The following is an 18,659-nucleotide window of genomic DNA, read 5'->3' on the forward strand; positions in this document are numbered from 1 at the left end:
GACTGGCTGTACCTGGCTGATGTCCTGTCTGCAGAGCTTCAAAGGGACACATCTCTTTAGGCAGATGAGTCATAAGTGAACCAGGCCCTCTAAGCCCTCTTGAGGAACTCCATGCTAACTCCCGATGGCAGCCCCAGGCTAAGCACTGCTGAGAGGAGGTCTAGGGGGAACCTTGTATCACCCACACTGGCCTCTCCACATCACTCTGGACTGTGTTGTTTCTCGGGCATTCACCAAGCTTCTGTTGTATGTTGGGCATTCTGGGCACCCAGAAGTGGAGCTGGCATTCATGGTTTCTACCACTCTAGAAAGAGAGTCTCAATTTATTTATCATTCCAATCCTAAATGCCAAGAAGGACCAGAGCAGAGGTCCCTTGGAGGAAAAGTCCTCAGCAAGGTGGTCAGTGGCACCTTCTTAGAGGACAATGAAAAGTCAGAAGGAGCTAGCAAAACAATGATCAGAGAAAGCTCCAGACAGAGGAGAAGACATGTACAAGAGATCAGAGGCAGAGATAGTTTGGTGGTTTGAAGAAAGGCCAAGGCATCTGAAGCACTTCAGAGGACTATACTGTGCATGTGAGCACAACCTGTTGAGGGCACACCTGTTGAGTGCCTCTTGTCCTCTGTGGTCTTCATTGCTTTGTGTCCCCTCCTGCCATCCAAGGCAGGTCTTTCCTTCTTAGCTTCCTCCAGACAATAGATACCCACTGGGGATTTACTCTGAGTTCAGTATGCTGTAGAGTTTGAAAACAAAGTTAGACACAAGGCAAAAATTCTCTTACATAGTAAGTTGTGCTGAGGTTCACAGACAGTTCTGTGATACCTGACTTTCTCTGCCCCCATGCTCCCACTCCCAGCTGTGGGTGTGTCCCGGGCTGCATGGCTCCTTTCTACTTTGGCTGTACAATTATTAACCACATAGCAATGTTTTAGGTAAGACAGATTATATATGATGATATAATCCCTTGGCATTATGACAGGTGTGAGAGAGTTTTATCCCCTCATGAGACTGGAGCCATCTCAAACTTGCAGCAGGGTACATCTCTCACATATCTGTGGGATACTGGCATCAACACACCTATACTCCACCAGTTGAATGGAAGACTGGCATCTACAATTACGTGTGTCACATTCTCTATACTGATAACAATGGCTGTTCCTGACTTTTAGGTAGACGATAGTTTATGTTTTTTGTCATTATTTTAGGGAGTACTTCAGGAGGAGAGAGAGAGAGAGAGAGAGAGAGAGAGAGAGAGAGAGAGAGAGAGAGAGAGAGAGATTAACCGTGAATGGTTTGCCCTGTGCTGGCAGCAGAAATACACGTCTGGTGTTTGTGCAGTCTAGATCACATCAGGTGGCCTGGACCGAGTTCTTTCATGTTGAGTGCACTGTCTGATGTTTGTGAAGTGAAATCGCCTAACGGTGAAATTCTCAGATGCATCACCATGTTGAGTGGTGTGTGGCAATGGCTCCTTTTGCTCTGCAAAGTCTGGAGGTGAGAGAGTGAACCTGGATTTCGCAGCAGCACCCCAGGAGTCCCATTTCTTGGCTCTGCTTGACTGCAGATCGTTCTTATGTTCTCCAGGTTTCATCTTTCTCCATCCCATCCTCTCTGTCAGGCAGTGTGTTGAACTCCAAGGGTGCTGAGTGACAGCTACAGAAGTGAGTAGGTCCCCTCTCCCAGGGGGATTCCTGGAAGTTTTTTTTTTTTTTTTTTTTTTTTTCCCTAGCATCCTGGACTTTTGAAGAGATCACAATCTTCTCATAGTCTGTCCAGGAGTCAAGGGACATCTGCTCCTTTAAAGGAAAAGAACAAAGTGGCAGGAAAGCTAGATGCTTGCTTATGACACCTGTAGGTCCAGTATATATATGTAGACATTGTGAGTGCCTCTCATTCCTGGCCCTTCAGATTTATTACTTACATCATTGCACTGGCAATGTTTAATTTAATTTCATTTTTATTAGAGATGAATTGCATTTTGGCTCTTTGGAAACTTAACTTTTTCTCATCATTGGGTTTTAAGTGGTTAAATGATTCATAAAGTAAGTGTAAACATTCCAAATTGCCCTTTATATACACCACATTTCATACTCTGTAATGTAGATACAAAATATTAAAATTAAAAAGTAAAGACTCAATAGAAAAATCACAGAAATAAACCCATGACATCTATTACACTTTTGGAAACTTTGCTTAATCGTTTCCCCTTCCTTAGCAAATTCTATGATGAATTAACTGAAAAAAGAGTTTAAGAGCACTGTAAAAACAATCCTCAAGAAAGAAGGAACAGGGGATGGAGAGATGTCTCAGCAGTTAAGAGCACTGGCTGCTCTTACAGAGGACTGGGGTTTGATTCCCAGCACCCATGTGGCAGCTCACAACTACCTGTAACTCCAGTCCTAGGGGATCTGAAGCCCTCTTCTGGCTTCCTTGGGCACTGTATGCACATAGTGCACATACATACACTCACGCACATAAAATAGAAAATCAATCTAAACAATAAATAGAAGAGTAAAGGAACAGATCTTAGTAAACAGTTTTTCCCTAATTTAACTGTTTAACTCTGTGAATATATATTGGTTATTGTCCACTTATTCATCTGATTATCATAAAGTAAGCTGTATTAACAAGTTATAATTGCTTTACTTTGAGACATTAGTTGGGATAGTAATTTCACTCAAATATATAATATAGATCTAAATTTATGTATCATATATTATGAAATTATAACCAACCATTAGTTCTTTGTCCTTTTGGAAGTATTTTGGCTTACAATAGAAGTGGTTTGGAGAGTGTTTGGCACTTTGTTTCAGCCCTCTGTTGCACATTTCCACGTGATTGCTCTATCATATTGGAGAATGACACCAAGTTCCTCTCCTATAACAAACAGGGACTAATGTAATAATAACAAACAATAGTGCTAATGAAGAAATTATATTTTTCTCCAACTTAGAGGAGAGTACCAACAATAGGTAGGATAAAATAAAATCAATATTTTGACAGGGTTCTATTATGTCTGGCTCATTAATTTGGAGACAACTTCTCTGTTCCATCTGAAATCGCCGAATGTCAACAAATAGTTTCAGCGTCTACCCTCATTCCGGAGCATTTAATGCCTTCCTTACGAGTTATTTTAGGAGGAAAATGATTTTTGATTCTACAGATGTATAGAAGAGGCATTGTGTAGGTTTTTGTCTTGTGGAACAATAAAACTTTTGCCGTTGCAATTTGTATTCAAGTGATTATTCATTCTAAATTCCAGTCCAGCACACTATGTGGTTTTTCATTTATGTATTTGCACATATGAATATCTATGGCTATATGTGTACATATGTATTAGTATACATGTGCTTGTACACACACACACACACACACACACACACACACACACACACACACACACTGTTAAAGGCTGTATTCATTCACATTCATTAATTTACCCAAATTTTCTCTTACTTTTCACTTGCTTGCAAAAGCTCTGGAGTTTCTAATTTCCAAGGGCCAATGATAGTCAGTTAAGGCTGATGCTGTTACTTATTCAGGCTCTTATTGACTGGGGCCACGTGACAGAAGTGATTGATTCATCTTGGACACAGGATTGCTAATTTCCCATTGTGCTCATCCTTCCCATATAGTCATTCTGCATCACCCTAGGTTTCTCAAGTGGTATTTCAGAAGGACCCTGACACCTTTATCCCCAGGTTCCCAGCTGTTGCATTAACATGAAATCACACCTTCTACTTGAACAAAAAGAATTTGTATCACTGTGACCTTCTCTCCTTTGTTTTCTAAAGATCACAAAAGCCTGGGCTATAGGATGGCAGCCAATAACATACAGTGCATACTATTGATACTGCTTTAATTGTCTTATTGACAACGCACTTGAACTTGGAGAAGCATGCTAATATTTATCATCCTGTGAACTCATGTGCATTTTTCTGATTCGAGCCATAATTACAGAAGAATTCTAAGCTCAGCTCTTCCCCTCACCCAACTCTGCCTCACCTTGCGGTGGTATGGACAAAAGCTTACTGACTGCTGTTCAAGGGAGAGCTCACAGGAGCTCTGCTTCTAAGGGTGACACCCCTATACATGCCGTCCCTCTAAGGACAACCTGATTAACTAACACCCTAGCCAGCACCTGGCTGGGAAGGGAAGTAGTACCATGACCCACATGGGCAGTTACAAAAAAGTCAATGCTGGGCAGCTGTGTCTCTCCTGGGAAGTGCCAGTGGATAGCTTTAAAAAGATTCAGACTAGGTGGAAACTAGCCACTGTAGAGGCAGGCGCCTGTACTGGCTAGGATGCAGAACTCCATCTGAGGGGTGGGGGTTGGATAAGGGCGCTGGTAGGCTGAGAGATGGAGTCCTGGTCCAAATGATGTGTGTCTACATCTCCCCCTCTCCCACCCTGTTCCCACATCCCAAGTGCTCCAGCTCCCCAGACCTTTTTTAAAGCTCCTTGGCCCTTTCCTTTTACTCTGGGGTCCTTACCCTTGACTGGTCACTCTGTGTCCTACAGGTCTATCTCAGTATCTCCCTCTTCTCATACTTTTCTCTCGTATTCCTGTCCATCTTTTCCCCAGGACTTGTCTTTATTAGTTGGGTAGATTGCTTACATGATCTTTGCCCCCTCTCTTGTCCCAGGACTGTATTTCCCAGTGCAGGGCCTTCAGCCATCTCTTTGATAGCTCCACTTCAGCTTTAAAACAGAAACTTGCAAATGGCAGCCATTTAATAAATACTTTGACAAGACACCATCTTCCTAATCTCAGATACATACTCTTCATAAAAGTGTGAGCAGCAAGAAGTATTGTAGCACATTCCTGTAATCATAGAACTCAGGAGGTTGAGGTAAGAGGGTGGAAAATTTGAGGCCAGCCTGGGCTACACCATGAGTCTCTATCTAAAAACAAAGCAAACAAGATGTTGAAATCAAAGAAAATTATCTTTCTGTCCATTTACTTCTAGATAATATTTCAAGTTATTATTTAACATTTAGTAAACTTTTAAAACATTAGAAGGCAGGATTATTTTTATTCCAAAGTTTTCATCTACATAAATAGTTTTTTTTTAAATTTTAGTTTTTGCTATTTCTCTGGAAAGAACATTTTGGTCAATATAAAAGTTTTCTTTCTTCTCTCTTTCTTTTTCTAAATTTTGTTTTGAGACAGGTTGCTCAGAATGGCCTTGAACTTTCTCTGTAGACCAGGCAGGTCTTGAACTTAAAATTCTTTTTCATCTGCCTCCCACATAGCTAGGATTACAGGCCTGCTACACAAAGCATGGCTGGCTTTATTTCTTTCTTTCATGATCCATCAAATTTTGTTGAAATGTTTTTGTTTCCTGATTCTTACAGTTACATTAATTTTTTTAAAGGATGAATCATGTACTATGCTTCATTTCAGTAGATACGCATACTAGAGTGGCAGCAGAAAAGAATTAGAGCCAGCAAGGTGGTGCATGCCTGTAACCCCAGCATTTGGGAGGCTGGGGTAGGAAGATTGTGGGTAAAGGCCAGACAGGGCTCCATAGTGACACACACACACACACGCACACGCACACGCACATGCACACGCACACACACACACGGATTTGGGAGTTTGTCCTTGACCCTTTGGGAACAATGCTGTGTCATGAAGCATGGACTGACAGTCCTATGACACATCCTTTGTTCCATTGTTGGGGACAAAGCTGCAGCTGTGGCTGACTCTTAACTCATAAAGAGGTCACCACAAATGCTAGAAGTTCAGAATAGTTGCCTCTGTATCAAAAGTACGTTAGTGTCAGTACAATGTTTTCCTCCCCTCCCAGGGACACTGGTCCAGCAGAGAACATTCTTTCCTGTTTGGGGTTTGACCATAGAGGCCTTCTCTTTGAGGCCATTTCCTCACCTGTGCCATGATGTCCAAGGTGGGCCATGGGGTCCCCACCCCTGGCAGTGGTACAGTGGGCACAGAGAGCTCTTGCTGGGTTCTTTGTTACTGCTGAGAGCCAGCTGTGTGGGGCCCTGATTAACAGACAGCTTTGTTAGTCGCTCTGCGTTCTCATCTTTGGCAGCTCTTGATGGGGGTCCCTGGGCAGAGGCGTCGTGGGGACCGAAGACGATGCCAGCTTGGTGCCCTGATTGGTGAGCAGCTCATCTGACTGATGAGTGAGGTGGAGTAACCCCACTGGCTTCAATGAGACACTCGAATCACTGAGCGTGATTGCAGACTGGGAGAGAAGACTTTCGACCTATGTCACATCCTGTTCCCCGAGTGACTCCCATCTTGGGGAACTTTATGGTGGAGCTCCCGCAACTTGAAGAACCTATTTTCTGAAAGCCTTCAAAACTCTCACCTCCCTCCTCCCCATGATTTGACAACAAGCCAGAACTCCTAGAGAAACATACAGCAAGGGTTTGAATTGAGGAACGAGAAGCCTACAGAGTCTCCATTTTCACCTGTTTGTTCCACAGAATGCTGTAAAGTTTCTCTTTTTTACCCAGGTTATTTGTTTAGTAGAAAACTAAACTAAAACATGAATATCTTTTTCATAAGTGTGTGTGTGTGTGTGTGTGTGTGTGTGTGTGTGTGTGTGTGTATACATACATGTAGGTGTATCTATATCTGCATCTATCAATATAGCCTCCTTTCAACTAAATTGCAAGTTCCCTGAGGCTTAACAATGTATAACTAAGCATTAGGACAAGAGATGAAAGTAATACAACCCCAGTAAACAAATTAAGACAACCAAGAGTGAGGGTCTTCAACCAAGAGAACTGGAAAGAATTAGAACCAAGTCCCACTAAACTGCTCATCATCTTATGCACAGGCCTGTTAGGCTAAAAAAGAAAAGAAGATTGTTATTTAGTTGCTTATTACTGATAACTGTTTTTTTCTTCAGTCAATGGGCTTAAATTCTACTAAATATTAGTAATATTTTTGAAGTGCTGGGCTTCAGAACTGGAGCCTGGTCTATGTGGGGCAAGAACTTTGACACTGAGCTACAGCCCTAAGTCATTATATATATATATATATATATATATATATATATATATATTGATTATTTGGGAATTTCACATAATGCACCCCATCCTCCCAGGTTCACCCCCAACCCTTGTGCTCCCACATAAAGGATTAAAAAAAAACAAACAAAAGACAAATAAGTCTAATTTTTGTTGTTCATATAGTCACTGGAGCATGGCCAAACTCCTGGTGGCCAGCCCCTTGAAGAAAAGTGAGTTCTCTCCCACCCCCACTCCCAAACATCATTATATCTTAAAACAAAGACCTTAACACTCTTCCAGGGAGAGCAGAATCCACTGTGAGACAAAGCAAGAACTGTGGAAGAATAAAACTCTTGTAACAAATGGGGTCCTTAGACAGAGTCGAAGGATATTGTACCCTTGGTCATTCACTTCTGATTACCACCCACTTATTGCCAGAAGGCTAGGTGGCACTTGGTTCTTCTAATTGACCACTGGGATTCTGTCTGCCTCCCAGCCTCTCTTCTACAGAGTCTTGGAGGCTCTAGGTTCCTGTTCCCCTGCTGTGTTTAGTTATTTAACCTAATGAATGAAAGGAAACACATTCTAGGGCTTCCATTGAAGAACAGTATATAATTCACAATCTAAGACTGAGGCAACAACAGCAAAGATAGATAAGCTTTGATTGGTTATCTGCTTGGGCAGTTTACTACTCCACCTGGGGCTCAGTTACTCCCCTTGGAAAAGGAGTAAGGTAATAGAATAATTTGGGATGCTTGTTAAATATCTCAATCCCTAAGTCTTACCTGGAGAGTCTATTTGTATAGAAAGTGCTACTCTCCATGGCCCTTTCAAGTTCATGCAATGAACTTGGAGATGAGAGATGTGGTTAAACACCATCAAACCTTACCTACTGCCTACTTGGTTTTTCTCCAGGTTGTCCTACTCTGGTAACATTTTGCAAAATTAGAGTATTTTTCAGGCCGCAGTCACATAGACAATTCCAGATATGTATCACCCCAAAACTTGTCACTTTGCAGAGTGGTGACAGTATTAGGAAGTCTCCCATGAATTCTCTCTTTCATTTAAACTCCCTAATAAGTCCGTCCGTCCCCCCGTGTCCCCCCCCCCCAGCTTGGAGTTCCACATGTCAGAGCTGGGCAGAAGCAGAACTTACCTGGCTATTGACTGTGCAAGAGGGCCACCTGTTGTACTGTGGCCAAATCTTCATGTTTAGTTCAAACCAAAGAGAAAATAGTTTGCGATGACAAGAGACTCTTAATGAATTATGCATAGCCTCCCATGTAAATTGAAGGACTCTATTGCATCAACAACTGAATATACCCTGTCTGGATGGCTCACAGGTCTTTAGATTTCCATGTGAAGACAGGGAGGTGTTTGAAAGGCCTCACTGCCCTGCTCACATACAACTGGAAAGAGACTTCAAACCTTTCTTCTTATAAACTGCCCATTCCACACGAGTTAGAAATACTCTTCATAACTCCCTAATGGAGCAAGTGGGACAAGATGTTATTAATACCGCGGCAGGTGCATTTGGCTTTTGACCTCAGCCGGCAGGGGTACTGAGGAGCCATTATTTCTGATGCCTATTAGATTTCATCTTTTAACAAGGAGTACCCTTGAGTAAATCCATGTCTAGCCATTCCTTTTGTCTTTTCAACACCCCTCCCCCTGAAGTTTGGTGACATTAAGCACTGAGGACAAATCATCACCGTGTACAGATTTCGTATCAAATAAAAGAACTCAATTTGCCGCCGAACGGGGGTTTAACCTCTCCCAGATCTTGGGCTGTGCATAATTAATGTATCATTCAGTATTTGACTTTGGTACTTTCCATACAAATTTCACCTTAATGTATGCTGTGTGTTCTATGTTCACAAAACTATGTTCAACTTATGTCGTGGACTTTGTCTTTGGTTGGATGGATGCCACTGTCTTATTTTTCCTAAGGGGGACATGTGTGGAGAAAGCACCCTTTTTCCTGTCATTCCATAAGCCTTCACTCGGTGCCTAGCAAGGAAATGGCTAGCAGCAGGCTGTGAAAATGCATTTGCTGATACGAATGCTAGAAATGAGGGTGATGGCATTGGAGGCTGCTGTGCCACAAACTAGGATGTATCTCAGAGGTCACTTTCCTTGTATTTTCTCACCAAAACTTCAGCAGTTCTGAGAGGCAGAGTCACAGGTCTGATTTGACAGACAAGGACTTATCAACACGACACCCATAGCAGGTGGCCAAGCCAGGTGCAACCTATATCTTGGACTCCATGGATCATCCTGCCGTACTGTATATGTCATGGCTATGGCTATAAGATTTGGTCATAGGGATGGGCCTGCATAGTTTGCCTTTCTGAGGATGGAGACAGAAGTCTTGAGGGACAGGACACAAAGTTTCTGAGCTGTAGTGCCTCTCCTTTTTAAGTCACCCAGCTGAGCCATAGCTGCAAAGCGAGTCCCTGCCTATGTTAATCACAGAATACCTGATCAAAGCAGCTTAAGGGAGGAATGATTTAGTTTGGTTCAGTTTGAGAGGTATAGTCAAGAAAATATAGGGGATTTCGTGGCTGCAGGAGTATGTTCTGGGACTCCTCATATTTCCATAGGTCAGGGAGCAGAGATTTGAGGGAAGAAGCAAGGCTGGGTCATAGCCTTAGGCCCACTTCTGGTGACCTGCTTTCTCCAGATATGCCACCATCGGGGAGCCCAATGTTTAAACACATATCTCACACCCAAATTGTAACCTCCCCACTCTTTCTTGGTGACATATTGGGGGTACATCTTTTCAATCCTTTCTTGTCTGAATCTGCCCTCCTGCCAAGTTGATGAGATGTAGGGACATGCTTTCTATTGATTTTTAAAGGCAATGCAGGACTCAACTGATAATCATAGGTGTGACCTGTGCTGTTGTGCAGGCAGACACAAGCAGCTTGGAGCCTTGTTGTGTGATTCTGATGTTTGGGGTATGCATTCTTTGAAGATTACTTCTAAAGCGAGGCTTCCAAATCCTTAATTCACGATTCTGTCTCTTCCTGTGGTGTTTACATTCCACCATGGCAGAAGATCACTGTGAAAGAAAAAGATGAAAATGCACTTCTAAAAAGGGCTTTCCATGCACGGGCCTCCTTCAAAGACCCCAGTCCTCTCCCCTCTTGTCAATGCTCAAGTCTGGGCTTCATCTCCAGGAACACACGCATTAGCGTGCAGCTTGAAGGTTTGTTATGCTGTTGTTGGCATGCTGAGTATGAGCTCTTGGGGCACGGAGCTGCATGGAGCACATGTGGGTGGGACTTCCGTCTGCCGAATGGTTTTCACAGGTATAGTTCAGGAGCAATTCATCCCTTTCTGGAAAGATCCTGCACAAGCGTGGTTAGGGAGTGATTTCATCCCTTTCTGGAATAATCCTGGGAAAGGACTGACATGGCCAGTGAACTTTGCAATGATGGGTGCTGAGGAGAAGCGATCCTGATATGGAAAGTCATTGAGTTTAGAGCCTGAGAGCGGAGTACCATGTGGTCACATGATAGTTCTTGGTTCACTAACTTCCCAGATGACTCTGTTTTCTCTTCCTCTGTATCACCTCAAAAGGCACTAAAATGCACAGTTAATGTAAGGACCAAGTTAAATCAGATCTTTTCCAATATGATTGTTTTCATGCCTTTTCTTAAAGGGAGGGAGGGGCAAAGATGAAGGATCAAAAACTTAGGAAAATAGTGTCCTTACTTTTGCTGTTACTATTGCTGTCTGAATTTGGGGGGAGTCCTCATAATACACTTGCCCTTCTGACACCCAGGGGGTAGATTTAAAGATTCTCTCTGAACTTGAGACCTCTGACCTAGCTTTTGATGGATACAGGGCCTGCCCAGGTACCGTCTATTCTCAATGTGAGCAGTGCTTTGTGCATTTCAGGTTCTCCCTTGCCATTGGAGAGTATGGGCTAACTCATCACAGAGCCTTCTCTGGATGAGTTTGGGCATCAGGAACCCAGATAGGCATCATTCTGTGTGAGGCCCTTTGCATTGTGGAAAAGCTACCCAGAAGCCATTTTGGATGCTGTTTATGTCACTCGTGAAGTTTCCTCCCTCTCATTAACGTGTATGGTTTTGGAACACAGGGTCACAGAAATGTTCCCCAGGTCCCGAATAGGTCCAGTCTTGGCCTTGGGCTGCACATTCACCTTTTCTGTAATACATTCAGAAATGGAGACCAGGGCCATGTGGACCTTTGGGGCCATTTCTGCACTGCTTCCTTAACATTCTGCTCACTATTGAAGGCTCGGTTTAGTCTTAAAACTAAAACATAAAATACTAAATTATTTCACTTTAAAAATACATTCCATTTCTGGGGAATGCACCCTAGAAGTTCTGTTGGCCCTGGCTGGCTCTAGTACTGCACTATGCTCCAGTTCCCCCCGGGTCTTTGGGTTCCTCTGGGGAATAATGGAGACAGATTTTAGAGTATGGAGGGGCAGTAGTAAGTACCATGGGGTGGAATATCAGACCTTATCCCCTCTATCTCTTTCAAAACAGCATCATTGAGGCTCATTAAAATCAACCCCAGGCCTTTTCTGTTTCCTTCCCCACCTGTGTGGAATGATATGGGGCACACATCTCCCTTACCTCTGAGCAAACAGACATACTCATAACCAACCTGAGAGGTCTGTGGTGTCTATGGTAGAACCATCAATAATGGAGCATAAAAGGGGCTGGGTAGGAATGGGACTAGGTCATCCAACAACAGCAAATGAGTTGCGATGGATGGAGGTACAGACAGGTTGATTGATCCCTGTTCATCACACCTTTTTATAACATTTATGATTCAGTGTTGGGATACAAGAAGAGTGAGATTCCCAGTGATGACAGTGTTGAGGAAATGTCTAGTTATTTTAGAAATTTGTTGTGAATCTCATAAAAAAAATTCCATTTTAACTCCATTCAGTCCATTGTACTTTGAAGAGAATGGAAAGTCATTGGAAAATGATGATGGTGATAGTGATGGTGTCGAGCTACAGAAAGCAAAAAGATGTAGAATCGTGGTCCTGCCCCAGTAGGGCTCTCACCCTTCAAGCAATCCCCCTATCACTCTGAGTGTATTGGTTTTTTGATGGCCTAATTGGTATAGGGAGACCCTCCTGGTGGAGTGGAGGAGGATTCTAGCTGGTGTTTCTAGAGGGCAGTGTGAATGATAAATACTGTTAATATTCAGAAGGAAGAATCGATTTAAAAAATGTGCCTTTGATTCACTAATCTCTGACATTGAGACATTTTTTGAAGTCCATTGCTATAATTAGAATTCTATAAGCCATTTTATGCCTCTATCAAAATTTTAAGAGACATAGAAAATTTAAGTTTTTTTTTTTCCTTTTGGTCTGGGCTGACAATTCATCAAATCAATGTGAGTGGTCCTGCAGCAGATTCTGTGTATGACCAGGGATTCACTCTTTTATAGGGCTGTGTTGACAGTTTCCCTGGAGCTGCCAAACAAGCCCCAGCCTGGGTTTTAAGACCTGCTCGTGGATTGCTTCTGCTTTGTTTTGGCTTGCTCTTACCTGCAGAAATGTTGGGGCTAAGTGACCAAACAAGAGGTGACTATGTCTGTCTTAGGAGGCTGGGACTATGTCCCCACCCACTGGTGGTGCTAGCATGCCCTGGCTGGCTAAGGGAAGGGAGGAGTTGGAGAGGCTGGGTCACTGGGAACCGGTGGGGCAACACCAACAGCTTTTGCTGGGCTCAGGTGAGCCATGGAGGAGCTTCCAGATGGGTGACTGGTGGCATATGGTTGACAAGCCCTGTGTGAAAGCCCTTCCTTAGTCCTACGGAAGGGAACAAGGCTTCAACAGATTAGTGAGAGAAGAGACGATAATTCCAAACCAATGCTTCATCTTGACTTTTTTTTTTTTTTAAACCACCTCCTTCCTAAAGCAGAAGCTCTTTTTGCTTAAGAAAAAAAAAAATCAGTTTGCAGAGAAGACTGATTGAACCACAATTGAAAAGGGGGGGGGGGCATGTCACCACGGCCCTGTGACGATTAGCATGAAGACGACTGCACTTTAGCTGGCCTGAAACTTGTTCCTAACAGAATGTTAAAGACTCAGTGAAAAGAGAGATTACGTCTATCTAGTTACACCATTCCTTGATATATGCTCCATGTCACAGCCTCATTGTCTCCTGGGTAAAGACAGAGAGTTCAAATACCCACTATCTCTCCCCTGGTGCTCCAAACGCTCGGCTTTGAAGTTTTTATAATCCATCTGTCATCTTCTAGCGAGGAGGGCACATGTTCTGTACCACTCAATTACAGAATTCTCCTTTGCCAGCTCCAGTGAGACAGGCAAGAATGTTATGGGTGGTTGAGAGAGACTGTCAGATACACTAAATTCCTGGGATTCATACGGGCAGTGTTATTCCAGGGCAGGGACAGCCCGTCTTATTGTTCAAGTTCATTACAGATACATTTGGTATTGGACGACAGAGCCTTTGATTTTTTTTTTCTTCCCCCTCCTGTTTGAGAGAGTTGTCTTACATTTGATTGTTCAAATTTGAAAAAAAAAAAAAAAAAAAAAAAGGATCATTTAACCCTCCACTGGAATGTGGACCCTCAAACGCAGATTGAAAAGATGGCATTTGTTTTTGCTAACAAGAAGCTGGTAGCCCAACTGCGCTGAGCTTGGGAAGTCGGCAATGCTTTTGTTTTCACTTTGATGAAATTGGATTTAAAAAAAAAAAAAAAAAAAACCAAAAAACTTGGGTTCATTACAGCAACTAGATACAGCCTGAGCATCACGGGATCACGGGATGGATTTTATCATTCTGTGAACGGACATCCTGAGCAGCTATTAAGTGTTCTGCTATCTGCTGAGAGTGGAGAAAGTTAACAGGGACAGAAGAGTCTTTAAAATGGGCAGTTGTATTTAGGGACGATCCACCTTGGAGTGGCTGGTGTTGCTAAGATCTGGGGACTTCTCACTCATTGAGTCACGGGTGGTTAAATTCGTTGTCTTATGTGAAATGAGTTTGATGATCTCGGCTTAGCCTCTAGTGGGTATTAATTCACATTATGAAATATCCCAGAATAATTTAGCACTGTGTGGCATAATTTGCATTTTTACTCAAGATAGGGGCAATGGATATGTTCCTTTTCTCTCTTCTATGTGAAGAGGCCAGCGCACATTGGTGGCTTTCAGGGTTTGTAAGGGCTAACTGTTAATAATTTGTGGGGAGCAGATGGCATAAAATCTTGGGGGTAGTGAAAATAAGACTTTGTGGCTTGGGCACTGAAACCCAACAAGAGCCATTTGCAGGGATATAGTTGCAGTTGAGGCAAGCTGTGACTTCATAACTCTGCCCATTGGTGATGCAGCCTGGATGCACATGACATTTCATAGCACACACATATATATGTGACCCTAAAGAAACATGTGTTTGGACGGAGGCATTCTATGGGGGCAGGTGGACTCTGTGCACCCCACAATTTAGAAAAAGAATGTCTTCCCTTTACCAACCACAGAGGGTTTCCAGAAAGGCAAGATACTATTACAGTAATTAATTTAGTGAAACTTCTAAAATCTGATCTTCTGTTCAAACTAATAATGGGAGGATGGGGTGGCTCGATGTCGTTAATTGAAATCTGGAGACAATAAAAAAATGTCTTTTTGTAACTTCAATACAGCAGTCTGGAACTGTCGGGTCAGGCTGTGAACCAATTTTCTTCTCATTACTTTTGATTTTGGAGTCAATACAAATTTCATCAGTGATTGTAGGGTGCAGATCTCCGTCTGCAAGGACCCTGTCATGGGAGAATATGTGTGCGTGGTTGAAAGATTTACAGAAAGCTTTTCTGGAGAGGCTGGAGAAGGTAGGAAATGCTGAAGCCCACAGCCTCCCTTGCCATGGCTCCTTACTCGGGGTGACTAAGGGAACTGGACCTGGGAGGCTCAGAGCCTGCCTGCCAGCCGGGGGCAGCTGGTGGCTGCCTCTGTTCTTCTTCCTTTTGGGCAATTTCTTCTTTGCTTCCTCTAAGCTTAATTCTCCCGCCCAGCCCTGTTATAATATCCCTTCAACTTACAGATGTGAGTAGAGTATTCCTGCAGTCCACATAATGTCAGTTCCCAAGGAAACTTAATTGTAGGACATAGGCTCAACTTTGCAGGACTTGCTGACATTTTAAATGCATCCCGAGCAAAGAAGTCTTTTGTGTGGAAATGTGGACCCAGGGTGTGTCATGTGACTCCTCATTTTGCCTATATGGGATTTTCTTCTTTGCAAGTCATAGGATCAGCCCATATATCATCAGATATTGGCCTAACTGGACATTTTTTACGAGCCCAGTTTGCTATTTATGTTAAAAGCAATTCGCGGCAATGCCCTGTCTTCGTGATTCGGTATTGGCAATAGCGACGTATGTTTAATCACATTTTCCATGAGTAATTATCTAATTCACATGATTACCAATATAAAACAGGCAAATGGAACAGAGGTTTAACCCCATCCTGCTTGGGCAGTGACACAGGCACACAGGGACCTGGACGATCGGAGCATTTGAGAGCTCTGTTTTGCCTCTGCCTTATTGTGGAGATTTTTATTAACAAGCTTTTTGAAGCTGGGCTTGAGGAAGAGCGAGGCTATTTGTAAGTCTGTGATAATGCGGTTTGAGGTTCACTCTGTCTGCGTTCTTCGCGTTCAGGGCTGTCCTTCTTGAAGATTTCCGGGAGACGGAGGTCACATTTTTTATTCATGTTGAAAAATATTCATTTATCAGTATTGGTGCCACTGTAAACAAGTGATAAACTGACAACATCTACAACAGTAAAACTGACAGCATTTACTTTAATTTTCTGTCATTTTGGTAATTATATCAATCAAGACCCAAAACTAAAATGATATTTTAGCATGCAGTAAGAAATGAGGAATTCAGATCTTAAAAGACCATTACAATTAGCTTTGAAATGTTCGCCATTTTACCATAATTGTTTCATATAGCTTATATGTCTTCATTTACAGCCGAATATTCTGTTGATCTTTTATAAACAAAGTAGCACCCATCTGCTCCTTGAGACACTCCTGGCGCCTATTCATTGCAAAAATAATACATGTCCTAATGACTTCCACATATTTTGAAATCTCCCTTTTGAAATTGGACTTGGCAGATCGTTTGCAGGTACTTGAGTTGCATCTGTTTGCAATTTTGCAAACGCGGAAGACTTTAATGTTGAGCACTGCAAGAGGGCTATTTTAATCCTCAGATAACATTGGCTGTCATCAAAAGCCACATTTATCTTTTCGAAGGTGGGGCAAATGTTTAATGTTAAAAGACAGTGAAAGGCCAAGGCCAAGTCTGAGGTCTGAATATCCTACTTCCATGCACCATGCCTTCCGTGGGCTCTCCCTTGGCTTTCCTTTTCTTTTTTAAATTTAAGTTTTAGCTCCATCCTCGTTGCCAAGAGGATGTTTTCGCTGATAAAATGAAAGATCAGGAAGAGAGTAAATCTGAAATAATTGTGAACTCCGGGCTCTCGGGCTCATTACCACCATGTGGCTAGCAGCTGACCAGCTTGGGGTCGACTCTGTTTACAGTGAAGAGCTAAACAGAATGGTGCCGGAGAGTACCCGCCTTGAATGTAGAGACAGCTTGCCTCCCAGGGCAGGCTGCCATTCTTTGGGAGGGAGAGCAAGTCCTGCAAGGCCAGGATCTGGTCAGCTAGCTGGTAAGACCCATCTCTAAATGGAGGGATGCTTGGTCAAAGTGTCTGGGTGGATACCTGTTTCTTTGTGTAAACTCAGTAGCTTGAATCTGGAGTCAGTGAGTGTCTTTTCTCTCACTCTGTCTTCGAGCAGATGATCCTGTCACTAGTTTCATTGGGCCCTCAGAACTGAGACAGAGGGACAGGATGTTTCACTCCTTTCTGTATCCTTTCTGATCCTCCCTTGGATCTACTCATTGTGTGGAGGGCTTCTCCTTGTTGATCATTTGGCTGTGAAATTTCTCTTCAGAGGACAAGGAGGTAGGCTTTGGTGTCAGGAGGAAGTTGGCTATGGGAGTGTCACCAGCAACTGGTAACAGAAGGGACTTTAAAAAACAGAACTAACTCTGTCTTCCTGATGAACTGAGTAAAGAGTGAAACCACACTCATACCAGATATAGCCCTGGAGCTTAACATTTACATAATTGATGGGGGCATCTCAGAGGCCTTTCTGGAAAAAAGTATCTAATAATAAAGTATATATTGTAGGATTGTTTCATAGTTCATATATAGTTGAAAATACCTTTGGGATGGAAGACTCGACTAGAATAAGAGAGTGCTCTGGTTTTCTTAGTAGGTCAGCATTATGGGATACATGAATGGTTGCTAAATGTCCATTTTCTGATATTAGTGGCTTGTTAGGTAGGTTCTATTCTGAATTTTCTTTTCAGGATTGTTCTTGTGTAGCATGCATTAAAGCCATAATAGATTCCTGGGCTAAATCTTTATTTTAAATTTTTAATGTTTTGAGAATTCAATATGTGAGTATAGTATTTACATCATTTCTACTTTCTCCTGCCCCTCTCCAACTCCTCCCATGTCCCCCAACTCCCTCTCAAATTCATGAGCTCATCTTTAATTATTATTGTTACGTAAATGTGTGTGCGCACACGCATGCATGCATTGCTGAATCCATTTAGTGTTGCTCCTATGTATGTGTGTTTAGAGCTGATCATTTGGGATTGGATAACCTATTGGGGGCTCATCCTTAGAGAACACTGGCAGTCTCCTCTCTTAGAACCATTCATTGCCCGTAGCCCTTCATCTAAGGGTAGGGTGTTGTGAGACTTACTTCATTGACATTGGCATGTCAACTGGTATTGTCATTGTGCTGGTCATATTTAGGAGACCATATTGCTGAGATGTCATGGGTGCAATTTTCCTGTCATAGGCAAAAGATACTACCTCACAGTAGATATCCTGGTCCTCTGGCTCTTACAGTCTTTTCACCCTGTCTTCTGAGGTGTTTCTCGAGCCTTAGGTGTAGGGGCTGTGCTGTAGATGTATCAACTGAGGACGGGAACCCCACAGTCAGCTATTCTTTGCACTGTGACTAGTTGTGAATTTCTGTAATGGTCTCCATCTGCTGTAAAAAGAAGGTTCTTTGATGAGGGGTGAGAGCTGCTGTGTGATGGGGGCTAGGCCTGGGAGCTGTTGGGTAAATCTAAGAGAAACTGGCAACAATTCAACTTCTCCTGTCTTGTTTTATTTGCGGCTCTGGGGAGGGGAGGTGGTGATTTGCACGAGTGGGAACTGGCATCCGATGTCTTTGCTTTTTCTGCGTCATTTATATTCTGATGCTCTCATATATGGGTGATTACACTTTAAAGAGAAAAGACCTCGCACTCCTCAGATGATCAGAAATCTCACATTACCAGAGCGATATAGTGGGGAGCAGAGATGTGGGTCTGTCCGTACAGCAGCAGGGTCCTGAGATGAACAGAGCAATGATTTTCCAAGTGTGAACCTGCTTAGAGATGGCAGAGGTCACCTGGCAACTGGTGAAAAATACAAATTCTCATGCCCCTGCAGTCAGAATGGTGGGGTCTCTGGTGATCTGGCCTGTGTGTGAGCTAGCCCTCCAGAGGTTTCTGATGCACACTCCAGGGTGAAGCTGGCTGCCTCAGGGCATATGAAATGGGGGTGGCTTTT

The 18,659-nt window shown here is 43.0% G+C and overlaps 1 protein-coding gene across 6 annotated transcripts in view; it reads left to right on the forward strand.

The window, feature by feature from the left end:
• The window catches only part of Znf536 (zinc finger protein 536), a 461,385-nt gene that overhangs the window by 13,622 nt on the left and 429,104 nt on the right, over positions 1-18,659 (forward strand). Inside the window, exon 1 of one of the 6 annotated variants that reach the window (XM_042275396.2) lies at positions 16,556-16,691. The exons of the other annotated variants lie outside the window; for them this stretch is intronic. The gene's annotated coding sequence lies outside the window, so the exon portion shown is untranslated. Of the gene's footprint in view, positions 1-16,555; positions 16,692-18,659 lie in introns of those variants that run through there. 6 annotated transcript variants of the gene reach the window in all.

The sequence above is a fragment of the Peromyscus maniculatus genome, chromosome 1 (genome assembly GCF_049852395.1).
Source record: "Peromyscus maniculatus bairdii isolate BWxNUB_F1_BW_parent chromosome 1, HU_Pman_BW_mat_3.1, whole genome shotgun sequence".
Lineage (NCBI taxonomy): Eukaryota > Metazoa > Chordata > Mammalia > Rodentia > Cricetidae > Peromyscus > Peromyscus maniculatus.